This window comes from Lineus longissimus, chromosome 2, assembly GCF_910592395.1.
Source record: "Lineus longissimus chromosome 2, tnLinLong1.2, whole genome shotgun sequence".
Classification (NCBI taxonomy): domain Eukaryota; kingdom Metazoa; phylum Nemertea; class Pilidiophora; order Heteronemertea; family Lineidae; genus Lineus; species Lineus longissimus.
In genome coordinates this window covers 12997550-13013097 of record NC_088309.1, presented here as the reverse complement: position 1 = coordinate 13013097, position 15548 = coordinate 12997550, and the positions used below count along the sequence as shown (strand labels likewise).

At 41.6% G+C, this 15548-nt stretch overlaps 2 protein-coding genes across 3 annotated transcripts in view; both read left to right on the top strand.

The window, feature by feature from the left end:
* The window catches only part of LOC135482654 (calcium/calmodulin-dependent protein kinase kinase 1-like), a 300476-nt gene that overhangs the window by 184537 nt on the left and 100391 nt on the right, over positions 1–15548 (top strand). The window lies entirely within an intron of this gene.
* The window catches only part of LOC135482655 (developmentally-regulated GTP-binding protein 1), a 520179-nt gene that overhangs the window by 442373 nt on the left and 62258 nt on the right, over positions 1–15548 (top strand). The gene's annotated exons all lie outside the window — the stretch shown is intronic.

The window sequence follows — 15548 nt, the reverse complement described above, 5'->3', positions numbered from 1 at the left end:
TTAACAAAGTGTTCCTGATGTGGAGGTTCACGTCTTGCTCGCTGCTTGATCGGCACCGCATCTCCTGTGTCGATGGTATGCTGTATGACAGTGGTCTTTCCCAAGTCGAAATCTCCCATAGAGAAAACATATTGATGTCTTGCGATAAGATCTGTCACTACTTCTCTTTGTTCCACGGTTATGTCAAGATCCTTTATCTCCAGTTTTTCCAGAAGCTTTTCTAACCGGGCTTGTGCAGCCTCATTATCAGGAACCTCACTGGAAATTGAAGACTTATCCTTGCAATTATTATCAGACTCAGAGTTATCCACCGTCTTAATGTTCGCAATGTTAACCTGTGGCTTTTTCTGCTCACTGACAGGCACTTTAGTTTCCAGTGAAATACTCTCTGGTTTTTTCGGGCGTCTTGATCGTTTCGTTTTCTTCGGTGGCTTGAAGTCCAGATCCTTTCGCCGATACTGCTCCAGTCCCTCAGCAGCACTGATCTCCTCCACTGGATGAAACCATCCAATTGTTCGATTTGACTGTATTGTCACTGGCTTGTCCGAGAAATTGGCTACTCTCACTGGCACCTTACCATGGTCCAAAGACGCCAGAGATCTTCCTGTTGTGAATCTTTGCTGGTTATATCCTGTTTCAACTAGTCCTGGTACCAAATGACTTTTTGATGGTGATTTGGCTAGTTTCCCCGGAATAATCATCTCCGTATTGGCAGGAATAGTTACTCGTTTTCCCAGAACAACACGGCAGACCTTTGGCTCCTCACGGTGATTCCGGAGTGGTACTTCCTTCTCACCAATCCTCAGCGTCGCTGTTTTATAATCGATTGCACAATCATTGGTTGTAAAGAAATCGCTCCCTTAGAGGCAGTCATGAGTCAGAATCTCCACAACCACTGTCGGATGTTCAAATTCCAAGGATCCAAGTTGGAAGGTTATGTCAACCATGCCTAATATCTTCAGTTTATCTCCAGTAGCAGATTGTAAACACCCATCGACCTTCTTCAGTTCCTTTCCATCTGTTTCCTTTGATTGCTTCCACAGGCTGTTACTAACCAAGGTAAGTCCTGCCCCAGTGTCGAGAAGAATATTTGTGGGCACCCCCACGACTTCTCCACTGACATACAAACTGGTATCTTTAAACTTGATGTGACCAATTGACAAAGGAATTTTACCACAACTCAATTTCGACGCTGGTTTAAAGACTTTGGCAACCGGGTTAAGTGTTGACTGACTCACTTCCATATGCTTACGCTTGTTTGACATATCTAAGGCTGGACAGGTAGTTTCCTCATGAGTAGTAACTAAGGCAGTACTCCTAGCCTGGTCCACTCTCTGTTCAGATGTCTCCATAACTGCAGGCAAGTCACTCTTCCTCACTGGATTATAAAGAATGTTTTTCTGCACCGTGTTGTTAACATGACTAGCAAGGAGTGGTTGAGGTGTCAAGTTATCCTCTCCCTTCCCCTTCTTAAAATAGTGTGGCAAAGTTGGCAGTGGCATACCTAAAACAGAGCCTATTTCTATGCGATCTAAAGCAGGGTCATAGAAATCCTGATCAATCAAGCTGTCAACTTGGCCACTATCTTCAACTGGAGCTACTGCTGGTTTGAGGTCCGTCCGCCCCTTGACGACCTCACATTGGAGTTTTCCGAACTCCTAGGGCATGACTTGGAGATGTGCCCGTAACTGTGACAATTGTAACACTCAACAGTGGGACACTGGCTGGATTTGTGCCCGGCCTCCTTGCACCGCCAGCAGAGACCCTGGTCTCCAGATCCATCCCTGGAGTATTGCTGTGAACGAGGTTTCTCCAAATAGCTAATTCGGGTCTCCATCTTTTGAAGAAGTTCTAACACCCTGCTCGTCTCAGATTGGGGCTGAACCAATGGTAAACTTGAAGCGACACTTGCTATCCTTTGCCTTGGTCTCTCTTGAGCTGTGTGCTGTGTGCTGTGTCCCTGATTCAAAAGTAGCTGGGCGGCCTCCAACTGTCGCACCTTTCTTATGGCTTCCTCTAGTGTCTTTGGTGAACTCATTAAAAGCTGCTGTTTTAATGCCTCGGACAATTTCACGCCCATTAAAAACTGGTCCAAAGCCATTTCTTGTTGCAGTTCAAAACCTCCGTTGGGATATGCATTTAGTGTTAACTCCTGCAATGCATCAGAATATCTTTCTCATGACTCTGTCGACCCCTGTTGACGTGCTCTCAACTGTAGCTTGTAATCCTCCCTGGTTGTGTTGTGGAACCTCCGTTCTAGGGCTGACGTAAAATCCTTATAAGAAATCTCCTCACTAAGATTAAGATTGGCTACTGCCACATAGGCCTGATGTTCAAGTCTGGACAGTAATTGTTGCCGTCTCTGTGATGTTGGGATTCTAGCCAGATCCGCATATGAATTGAACTGTTCTAACCAAATTCTAAAGTTAAGGTTAGGCGCATAGTTCTTTGGAGCCTGCACCTTCGCAGACGTAGGCGGTTTTGACTGCTCCTGCTTTAATCTGTTTTGCATCAACGAAGCAAAGCATTTCAAAAACGAAGACATCTGATCTGGTACCTGTACGCCTAGGGCGGCATCATGTTCATAAGAGTGACTCAAAGAAGCCATGCTTGCACTTGGTTCACCCATGCCTAACGAATGAACACTATCTCGTGTAGGCTTACTGGCACTGGTTTGTTTAGGCCTAGCAAACCCATCATTACTGATATGATGTGCACTGCTTGAAGCAGTTGTCTCTTCGTCAGGACTTTGAACATGTTCCCGCCTAAAACCCCGGCCGACTTCCATCCCTCCTTCACATTGGAAATCTCCACTTTCACGGCCTGTGTCAGCATCAATTTCAACAATCGTATCCATATTTCCAAAAATCTAGTGTACTACAAAGCGTGTACTTTAGTGCGCCTCACAAAGCGTATAACACACTATTTTAAATTTATCAAAACGGGGAATCACCGACTTCAACCTTCTTCTTTGACTCGGCACAGTGTCAGTGTGCTCCGACTTTGTTCGCTCAACTCACGGGAGAATTCTAACTTTTTGGGGGTTTTAACTTACAATAATTCACGCAGATTCAATCACTTACCGCTGCACAACAGTGTAATAATCTTCCGCTCCTCTTCTTGTAATAAATGCCATAAAACGGCTCAAATACGGTGTCTCTCTTTTTTATTTCGTGCGCTCTTTTTCTTCCAACAACGTACATACATTTTGCAACAATCCCCTGCCGTGACCGCCCGACATCGCCTGAAGACGTAGGCTTCATCGACATACGTCAGAGGAGGAGAATGCGCCAAACCCGGTGATGACGTCACCCTGCGTAGCAACAGTTTGCAACAGTTAGCAACGGTGCCGTCAAGACCGAGATCACCACAGGTACTAAACTACCAGGCCTCCATAACTGAAGAGCATCAGCGCATAAATTATGCATACACTACAGACCCTGTTGCGCGGGCTTCGATGTGATTGGATGCCTCCAAAGACAGCCTTCCAAATAAGGCCACGCTATTAGAAGTTCATTCACACGAACAGGCTCACTGCCAAATATGGGAAAGACACGTGACGAAAGCAACCTCGCTCTTCTAAGTAACAATGTTTCATTACGCTTATTATGCTGCATACATATTTAGTGCATGGAAGCAGGATCGATTTTCTGGCTGCCATGGATGCGGTGTCTGTTGCAATACCTACGCATGTATTTGGACACTGGCCTTGCAACTTTACATACATGACATAGGGTTCTTGGATTTACTCTCACTGGTATTAACTGATCGCACAAGCTAATACAGGTCGCAAAATAAAGCTTCATTTTCGATATCGCAATGTGCGATACACACATAATAATTGGTCGCATATCGTATGTATTAGTCACATTTAATGCAACTATAGAGTGGTGAACTTTGATAACTGCTGACACCATCCCCCTTCCCCCAGACTGCTGGACAGCCATGCATGTATTATGGGGGAAAACTAGCTTCTGACAAAACAATTTGAAGATGGAGATCCTTTCTTCTTGTATATTCCAAATTCTTAAAAATACAGCATTTATATAATGGATAGTTACAGTCACAGATTGGCGAGTCCAAATCTGGTGTTCACAGGCTGGAGTCCAAGACCTGAATGACCATATACAATCTTTGATTTACCATGAAAACTATAACAACACAAAATCACCGAGGAGACATAATACAAACTTTGACAAATCAAACATGTTTCTGATTGAAAGACTTGTACTAATTACACTTGCCAATCAAGCGTCTCCAACTTGTCTGAACATACTTGATTAATAAAACAATGACCTTTATAATGAAAGAGTTAAACCCTCAGTAACCATTGTTTTCAGAATTAGCTAAGTAGTTTTGTGTTTTGACATGTTCGATATGTCAAATATTCACCTTAAACATTATGAGAAATGATAACTTGTAAATTTGTACTTTTGGTGAAAAGTACACCATAAAAGACTCCTGTTGTTTTAAAAATCAAATTCGCTCCTGCGAATTATACGTTGTCTACCAAGGACAAAACCATGTACAAGTGTACATAGACTTATAAAATGAAGTGACATGAAATACAATAAATCAACATTATTTCAACACTCAAGTTGTGACCAAGAGTCTTTACGCTATTCTGGTTCAGATCATTAAAAAAAAACTGTGCTGCAATTAGCATTTTAACTAATCAAAATTAAAGTCAAGTTTCTGCTTTATAATGTCTTTTCTCTAGGCAGATGGAAAGAGCTAAAATTTCAAAAATATTCCCCGATGTCCGAAAAAGTTCAAATCATTGTTCTGAAGATATATTAATAATAATGCTAATTCAATGTCCGGATTAGCCTTAGAAAATACAATATCTGTCCTAATCTAAATTAGGTCTAAACTAAATATATATGTCAGACATACTGGAGACTGAGATCACACATTCTAGATTCTGCCTTGGGTATCCGTTCAAAAGTCTAGCAGCAGTTCAATGACATGTTTTCCTTGAGGACGGCTCTGTTGTGGAGGGATCTGATTGAACGTCAAGTCAGGATGAATACTGAATTTCCTGCCCGAGTTTGGAGAGTGCATGCAAACAGAGATTTCAGATGGCTCTGGTGCAGAGAGTTCCCTATGGTTTGCAAGAAAGCTCCTGACAAAAGTCGACACAGTGTCCCTTCCAGAATGTGTATAACTGGTCATAGCCCGATATGGATTCTCAGCTATGACTGTTGCTATAACGCCATTCTTCGTGTCATAGGTCTGGATTGGTCTCAGAGGAGCATACTTGACCTTAGGCTTATTCACTGAATTGCCAGAGTTTGATTGAGACCAATTACCCGGTTGAGTTGATCTGGTCACTACAGAAGCATTTGGCTGTTTATCGTCAGCATTCACCTTACCAGGGAGGTCATTCAAAGCTGAAATAATTGTCTGATGGTTATCATACGAAGATGACAACTCTGAATCATTCACAGCCCAACACGTTTTCCGCGAATCTTATGTCCTCGATTCAGAATGTAATCCTTGGCCCGTTGATCAAGGTGAACAGCATTGACCAATGTGTTACACTTGGCTGGATGATCTTTCCATTGGATCAGAAAGTCCTCAGAATCAAAGAACTTCCTCCTCTTATCACTTTTTCAGTCACTCTTTGGCCTTTTGTTTTGATGGTGCCTTTGTGAGCAGGAACAGATACTTTCACCGAGTTAGTCTGTTTGGATAGCGTGTCAGGGATACTGGTTTCTTCACCTTGGGTGCTGGTTGAGACATATTCTCCGACAGTTTGAGTACTAATGGATACTCTCATTGGTAGGCACTGAATTTCAGCAGACACAGTAAGAGGAGAACACTGAACGGCAATGTCACATGTAGAGGAAGCAACAGTTAAGCTGCTCCCAGAAATGGTATTTGTCTCGCAATGTTTAATAACATTGCTCGACTCACTAACCTCACAAGCGTAGCCTTTGTTTTTCTAAAGTTCTGTAATCGTTGCTGATCACGCCGTAGGGTTGAAGGCGACTTCATACCAACAAATTGTTTTCCTGGACACAAATATTCCAAGGCGGCTTCTTTGAATTCGTTCCAGCTGAGCAGAAGTGACGTACCGATACCATGTTCCACTCTCTGCAGATTCCATGTATCTGGAGCCGGAAGTTGTAAGGTTTCCAATACAGCTGATAGTGATGGAGGAATCATGCTGAAATGTCCCGATCCTTACAATGTCATAAATATATTGAGTTCTTGAACTTGAGAGGCAGGATCTCACAACGTAGAGCGAACTTTATAGATTGTTCCTCTACTTCGGGTTCTCACACCAAATATCATGGGGGAAAACTAGCTTCTGACAAAACAATTTGAAGATGGAGATCCTTTCTTCTTGTATATTCCAAATTCTTAAAAATACAGCATTTATATAATGGATAGTTACAGTCACAGATTGGCGAGTCCAAATCTGGTGTTCACAGGCTGGAGTCCAAGACCTGAATGACCATATACAATCTTTGATTTACCATGAAAACTATAACAACACAAAATCACCGAGGAGACATAATACAAACTTTGACATATCAAACATGTTTCTGATTGAAAGACTTGTACTAATTACACTTGCCAATCAAGCGTCTCCAACTTGTCTGAACATACTTGATTAATAAAACAATGACCTTTATAATGAAAGAGTTAAACCCTCAGTAACCATTGTTTTCAGAATTAGCTAAGTAGTTTTGTGTTTTGACATGTTCGATATGTCAAATATTCACCTTAAACATTATGAGAAATGATAACTTGTAAATTTGTACTTTTGGTGAAAAGTACACCATTAAACATGTATAGGCTGCTGCATACTACCATATACAGAAGATATGTTACAGCAGAGCCAAGGTCTATGCATGCAAGGGTGCACAATCTATACTATAATGCGCGTTGTGGCCGCTAAATAGGAGGCGATTTTTGTTTCAAAATTGGGCCTCGGAAATGCGTCGAATTCTTGCAACTTTTGGCTTCGTAGGTGTGGATCATAAGTAAGAGTGTCACTGAGGGTGTCATACGTCGAATATCTTGGTGGTTTTGGAATAAATAACAACTTTTCAGAGAGCACGTCGACTGGAGAGCTCCGCTCATTCTCAAAAGCATACACAAACTTCACGCATATTCTACCTGCCACATCAATATTAGCTTCCAGCACGTATGTAGTGCTATACAACCTGGTCCATGGTGCAGGGTATTAGCAGGGAGATTAATGATTAGCCGATTCTATTTTAGTTCTATTCGAGAAAAACTGACCGGAGTGATAAGGCAAATTCTGCAGGGTGGCCTACCGGAACATGCAGTCAGGGTATCAATAAACAGTTATGCCAGGATGGACAAAATATGTACAGTGGCCAGCGCTTGCTCTTTGATTTATTCTTTACTGATTGATGTTGTCAGTTTGAATTGCGTTCTGCATCTCTCCATGCGCCTGGCTTTGGTCCGACAGTGTCATTGGGTACGGGAGTGGGTAGGTGATATGCCTAATATGTGAGGCCCTTATTTGGAACAGGACCTGCTGTCTCTGGTCTCAATACATTGTGCAAAATAGCGTACTCCAATCAATCTATTGGGGGTTGCATGTAGATAGCAGCAATAAGTCCCTAAATGCAGTTCATTTCGTGTTTAACCTTTAATAAAACTTCAGTAACGTTAGAAATTTAATGTAGTTCAATCATCGTGCCCATTTAACTAATGTATATTACATTTCAACTTTGCCCGCTCCATGGGTATATGCTAGTTATTTCAATGGTGCCTTAGTCCTGCCATTTTTATATATCAGATGCTTTGTGTTGATGTAGACACCCACCTGACGTAGGCCTATGACTGGTACTGAGATTCAGGATCACATGGTTTCATATAAAATACCCCAAACCATGTCCTTTGGGTGATGATGTCATAGGAATTAAAAATAGATTGGGGCAAGTCCTTTGGTTGATGATAGTTTTGCCCGGTTACATAGGATAATCCAGGAACCACTATTCATTCTTATCGGTATACGGTATCCTATTTAGTATGAGGGAAGTCAGTTTCATATTTATTGGGTTACTGCTCATCCCCAATCATTTGTAAGGGTTCATTTGACTAAGACAGCAATTGATGGTATGCTGGCCTGTAAATAATTAAAGTACATGTTGATTGCACGAACATAACTGTAATCTATGTCTTTCTGTTCTTCAATTCATTAGGGAGTTTGAGATCAGGGACTTATCACGGATCCTTATACGTATACGGATAGAAATGTTCACAAAATCCGTCCTCTTTCTACATAGTTTTATCCGTATACGTATACGGATCCTTGATATGTCGCTGTTCTCAACCTCCCTAATATAAACCTTTCAAGACGCTGAACCTGAACAAGGTGCTGGAAATATGGAATATTTGTAGGTCAAAACTTTTCATGACAGATAAAAAAGTAAATTCGGAGAGAGGGTAACAGGCCGTCAACATAATGACAGAGCAGGGACTGGAGGTAAGGTCGCCTCTCACTAGGCCTACAATAGTAGGCCGGCCAAATTTCATGGTTGACGCCAAGAGTCGTTTGTGCACCTCCCCGAGTAATGATCTTCAAAACATTTGTAGCTGAATGAATGATGTTCCCCGCCCACAAACCCTGGCAGTCTGGGGTAAGAACATTTGACCAATATATCGTTGGGTTTCATCACCATGTGACATGACATAGTCATATGCCATGAATGTCACAACTGCAGACAATACGATAGATGAGCTTTGGCTCATTTTTGCAGAACACAGATGGCCGTAACAGTTGGTGTCCGACAATGGTCCCCTATTTACTTCCCACAGTTTGCAACTTTCATGAAGAAGAATGGTATATGTCACACAATTGTGGCACCATATCACCTTGCCTCAAATGATGCAACTGAAAGAGCGGTTAGGTTGGTAAAAGAGGCAGGTAATTGATGGTTACTAGGGTTTAACTCTAAAACACAGAATCGCTAATTTCTTGCTACGGTACAGGACCACTCCCCATAGCACCACAGGTGTCAGTCCTGCAAAGGAAATGACAAAAAGGCAACAGCGAACCAGACTGACTCTGATCAAGCCAAATGCTGCTAGGATTGTTGAGAAAAGACAAGAGGCACAGAAAGTGTAATTTGATCATCATAGGAAACAAAATAGGAATTTTGAGATTGGCAAGGAAGTGTGTGTTAAAACCACTAGAGCTGCATCAAGGCTTGATAGATCGCTCCTTGGTTCAGTGGTTGAGGTCAGGTGACCTAGGAATAATATTGTCAAAATTGGATCATCCAGCAAGTTAGTTCATGCTGATCACACGGTTACAGTGACCGATCAAGCCATTGACCAACAACACATTGCTGATGAGTCCGTGGTACCAGATTTTCTGGATGACCCAATTAGTTAGGCAAAAAAAGGTAAATGTTATGTTTCTGGTTTCATGGTCAACTGAAAATGGATGCGGTCATGCGGTTTGTTTTTATTTTCATGCCCCCGCCAATGCGTAAAGCATTGCGTAGGCATTATGTTTTACCGATGTCTGTCAGGCGCGGGCGTCAGACGTCTGTAAACTTTTTGTTTCCGCTCATTTTAAGGAGAACGAATTTAGCAATAACCACGAAACTTTTTTTGTGGGTTGACCTTTACTAAAGGAAGGTTCCTTTCGAAATTGGGGCTCGTTCTGATTCTCATTATGGCCTCCAGGGCGGCGTGCTTGAAATTGGTTTCCGTCAATTTCGAGGAGAACTGTTTCTCTGATCAAATTCATTTTTGGCTCACCGTTAGGGGAGTCTATACGATAGCCCCGTGTCCGTCGTCGTCGTCCGAATCCTGTGTGGCACTTTTCTTAACCGCTTGTGCTATGAACTTGCAACTTTTTACACATTATGACCTAGGTCACATGACCTCTGACAGCCAATTTCGGTCAGGTCTGATACTTCACCAGGCCACCAGGGGGCTAAAACCAAAAACTTAAAAAATGTGATAACTCGTTTATTACTGATTTGTTTTTGCTAAAAATTTTATGGTGGGTACCCCTAGCAAGGATATATCACATTTCATACAGGTTTTTGATTTGACCCACTTGTCAAGCTCACAGAGGTCAAACTATAAAATTTTACCGAGAGTGGCACGTTTTGTCTTTATTCGTCCTATAGTCTTTAAATTTGGTATGTAGACACCTGTTACGTAGCTCTACATGTTGACAAAAAATCAGGTCGATGTGGCATACTTTTCAAGGTCACATAGGTCAAATGGTGTGAATTGGCCGTTTGTGGGTAAATATGGCACGTTTCTTAATCACTTAAGCTATGAACTTTAAACTTGGTACACACGACCCCCTAGGTCAGATGACCTGTGACACTGATTTTCGGTCCGGTCTGATTCTTAACTTGGCCACCAGGGGGCCAAAACCAAAAATTTGAATAGTGCCATATCTCGCTTATTACTGATTAGCTTTTGGTAGCTTTTATGGTAAATACTCCTAGCAAGGATACATCACATATGATACAGGTTTTTGATTTGACGTACTTGTCAAGGTCACAGAGGTCAAATGGCGTAAATTGGCCATTTGAGCGTAACTGTGGACACGTTTGTTAACCCGTTAGGCTATGAACTTGAGACTTTGTACAAAGGACCCCTAGGTCAGCTGACCTATGACCCTGATTTCAGTACGGTCTGATTCTCGACTTGGCCACCAGGGGGCCAAAAGTGAAAACCTAGAAAGTGTGATATCTCGCTTATTAGTGATTCGTTTTCAATAACATTTTTATGGTAGGTTCTCCTAGCAAGGATACATCACATATCATATGTGTTTTTGATTTGACCTGCTTTTCAAGGTCACAGAGGTCAAATGGCGTAAATTGGTCGTTTGATTGTAACTATGGCACGTTTCTTAACCACTAAAGCTATGAACTTGAAATTTGGTACACATGACTCCCTACGTCATGTTACCCCGGACAGCAAATTCGATCTGATCTGGTACTCACCTTGGCCAACAGGAGGCCAAAACTAAAATAGGTAAAAAGTGCAATATCTTGTTTATTAGTGACTTGTTTTTGATGATATTCTTATGGTACTTACTCCAAGCAATGATATATCACATGTCATACCGACTTTGGTTTGACCTATATACTATACATGTACAATGTTTCTTAACCTAGATGAATTCCAAAGCACCAAATATCTATACGGTGAGCACAATGGCCCTGGCCGTTTCATTGGTATACATTGGGGGTGACTAGAGGAAGGTACCTTTCGAAAACAGGCTCGTTCCGATTGTCAATATGGCCACCAGGGCGGCGTGCTTGAAATCGGTTTCCCATCAATTTCGATAAGAACCGTTCATCCGTTAAAATTCATTTTTAGCTCGGCTGACTAGCCGAGCTTGTCAAATAAGTTGTTCAGTGGCGTCTGTCTGTCCATCCATCCATCCGTCCGTTAAACCCATGGTGCACATTTTGTAACCGTAAGACCTAGACACTTCAATTTTGCATTTCTGGATACGTCTGGTCAAACTCTACTTTCAAAACAAAATTTGTCGCCATTCGACCTACTTCCTGCGAACGCGAGTGCATGAAGGAAACTGGCCTATATCGGCCTAGGAGCAGCAGAATAAGTCGAAATATGCTCTAATATTAAGATAAAATTCTTGAAAATCTATTTTATTGAGAAAAAGTTCAAAAGTTTAACAGAAGAGGGCGCTACCTGCCTTTTAATTATTTCTGCTGATTCCAATTCCCGCCCGATGACGTCAGCCATCAATGAAGTCTCCTATTTGCCAGTTCTCAAAACATGGCAGCTACACAACAAAAGCAGTAGCTCCAGGAATAAAGCACTGTTCACTTCAGCTTCGTAATCGATTGTACCCCCACTTTATTGTGTTTTGTGCGGTGTTCCTATTCAATCAACGATGTAAGGCCTTATTATGTTGGTTTTAATTGAGAAGGTGCATTATAAGCGGCGTACGAAATACCGAAGCGGAGACAAAATGGCGGCATGTTGTTTACGCCATGTGCAATAATCTTGGAGCTCAATGACACTCAAGTACCCAATTTTCTGCTTAAAAAGTAGTCTGGTAGGCGATATTATCACTAGTTTGTTTCAGTGGTAGTCATAAGGTCTTTAGGGACTAAATTCAGAAATTTGTTCTTGAAAATTTGGCCACATTTCTGTGAAAACGATATCGGAAGTGCATGCTCTGTTCGCGATGACATCGCCGATGTATTTTGAAGTGGAGAATTCCCACAGTATGTGCAGTGAATCGGCATGATTCTGTTCGCCTATTAAGTTTTAGTTCTACGATTCTTTCATGAGTAAAAAGTAGACATTCTAAGCAATACAATAATGTCACTCCCATAAAAATTGATTGGAAATTGAGGGAGCTATGGCATTCTGTTCGGTAACTGGCAGCGCTGAAAAAGTACATTGCATACTGTACAATACCAAATGGCACATTTTAAAAAGCGCTCATTGGACAACGTAGGGAATCACCAGAAATGACGTCATCGCTGGTCTAAATAGAAAACTACGGTGGCGTAGTAGAGCACAAGAAAAGGTTTAGCATTAACTTCGTCATGCAAGCTTCAGCAACAAAACAATTTCTCATGAATGATTTATTTGATCATCATCAGCTTGTTTCCCCTGATAGATAAAAAAATGATTTACAATTTCCATCAAAGTTTTCTATTTTGTGTATAGTCACATGTTATTTAACTGGCAAGGAGCCAAGCAGTTTTGAATATTCGCGGGAAAATACTTCGTACTTGTAAAGGAGGCTATGACAATGAGTATCCTCATTCATGGCATAAACTTCATGTTTCGGTAAATATTTTCATACGATGATTTCACCCGAATTATGGTCAGGATTGAGGAATGAACAGTGGCATAATTATGTCAACCAAAAACATTGGTACCGTAGTGAACGCAAAAGGATATCAAATACCATGGAGCATGCCATTTTCATGCATAATGAACTAAACACCGGGAAGATATTAATGATATTAACTCAGCTGAGCGCCAGGCCCTTGGGCCTCTTGTTGGTATGTACATTGGGGGTGACTAGAGGAAGGTTCCTTTCGAAAACAGGCTCATCCCGGTTGTCAATATGGCCACCAGGGCGGCGTGCTTGAAATCAGTTTCCGTCAAATCGAGAAGAACCGTTTGTTCGATCAAAGTCATTTTTTAACTCAGCTGACAAAGTCAGCGAAGCTGGTCATATTACTAAGGGAATGGTGTCCGTCCTTCCTGCCATCCTTCCTGCCATCCTTCCATGTCAATTTTGGGCATTTTGTAACCGTAAGACCTAGGCACTTTGTTGACGCTGCTAAATTAGGAGTAGCCCAAGGGGAACTCAGATACCAAAAATCAGCGCGATCCGACCTACATTCGGCGAATGAGGTCATCGGGAAGTTTAAACTTCTTTCCTTTATACCTCGGTCCGCAGAGGAAAAATTGTTTTCAAATCTGACCGAATATTTTTTAATAATTTTTCATTTTCACTTGTAATGGAATTAGTTTAGTTTTCACCGCCAGTTGGCGCTACAGGCACATTTGACAGATTTTTTGATGATTCAAAAGCCCGGGCTATGACGTATAGTTGCGCAGTTGTATTCTGCGCATTGAATTGGCCAGGGAACCAGGCTATATTTCAGCATACCCACTGTGACCAGTCTAAAGATGGAAGATTGATTTTGCAACAAGTAACCGATTTTCTGCTAAAAAGTAGTCAAGTAGGCGATATTATCGCTAGTTCCTTTCAGTGGGTAGTCGTAAGGTCTTAAGGGAATACTTTCAGAAATTAGTTCATGAAAATTTGGCCACAATTCTGTGAAAACGATATCGGAAGTGCACACTCTGTTCGCGATGTATTTTGAAGTAGAGAATTCCCACAGTATGTGCAGTGAATCGGCATGATTCTGTTTGCATATTAGTTTTTAGTACTACGATTCTTACATGAGTAAAAAGTAGACGTTTTAAGCAACACAATAATGTTACTCCCATAAAAATAGATTCAAAATTGACGGAGCTACGGCATTTTGTTTGGCAATTGTCAGCGCTGATAAAATACATTGCATGCTAATGCATGCCAAATGGCACACTTTAAAAAGCGCTCATTGGACAACGTAGGGAATCACCAGTAATGACATCATCGCTGGGCTAAGTATTCTATATAATACTATTAGAAGGGGGACGAATAAAGTCACACTTAGAGGCGTTGGATCGCCTTGAAATTTTGCATGAATGGTAGTGACACCTTACCCTGATGCAACGTCTTGGTTTTATTCAAAAATTTACTTCAGCGGAGCCGTAATGAGGGATTTTTAATCGGACACTGTCAATTCTCCTTACCACTCACAGAAGCCAAGCCATTGCTGTTAAGTTATGCATGGGCTTAATCAATTACCTGCACTCCCTGTGGGGTGAATAACATTACCTTTTGAACAGCTGGCTGTAGGGGGGATGATTGGAACAGCCGGTATACCTGCTGACCTGCTGAACCCAGATTAATGTTATTTTCAATCCACGATTGCAGGTCACCTGATTTTCGAGATTTCGCGGGAATTGTAAACAAACGCATGTGTGCAGTTCAAATGTAAACAAAAATGTATTTTTGGTACTTTTAGTTGCTGGACTTGGGTTTTCCTGCAGTTAGGAGCTGGGGTCAAATTGGTGGTCTATTGTTTATGGGTGCTGTTTTAGTCAGAGCTAGCCCTTGATTATGAAGGGATTTTCAAATTAAGGTGACCATGGTCTTTTTATGTGCTCACCACAGCTTTCAATACTTGATGTATCTGAAGAGGCGCGTGGAACCTGACATGGACTTACCAAGGAGCTGCTCACAGTGCTGAACTTCTAGCTTGCCTGTCGACTAAGTGCCTTTTTGGCAGAGACATTGCTACATGTAGGAGGAGCACGCATTTTAAAGTTATAGTCGTGATAGTACAGTTTTCCTCGAGCCATTTGGAAGCCGACATGTGAAGGCCTATCTAGGTTCTCCTTCTTCTCTGTATATAAAGGGGCATATTGCTGACTAAGGAACGAGGCATATTGTCATTGACTCATTATCTCTATTGGACCAATTGATATACTTTTATATGCACGCATACATCACGCCATTGCAGGGTCCGAGTCTGTGGACAATTGGTTTGATTAATTTGTCTCTTCGATATTGCTCCTTTATTGCATTAGATTTTCATCGCAATTGAATCTATTCAAGATATAGCCAATTTGAACCTTTCTGCGCCAAGGATAGATCGGCTGCAGGACAGGTCATTTTCTCTCAATAAAATTAATTTTGTTGACTCCTGTAATCTCTACCTTATTAAAAAAAAAGACAGTGGTGTTAGTCCCAAACTGGTCATTTCTATTTATTTTGACCTCTGTTAAATCAGGATACCTCTCAATTACAGATAGCATTTTGTATCCTTGTGCTGTACAACCCAGCCTGGACATACCACAGTTGTCCATGGAGAAGTCTCATCCTCTCTGACACTTCTTTTCTGTAAAGCTACCGATACAACCTACTGAACTAGGGATATCTTTCGTTGCCTCCTGTAATATTTACATACCAT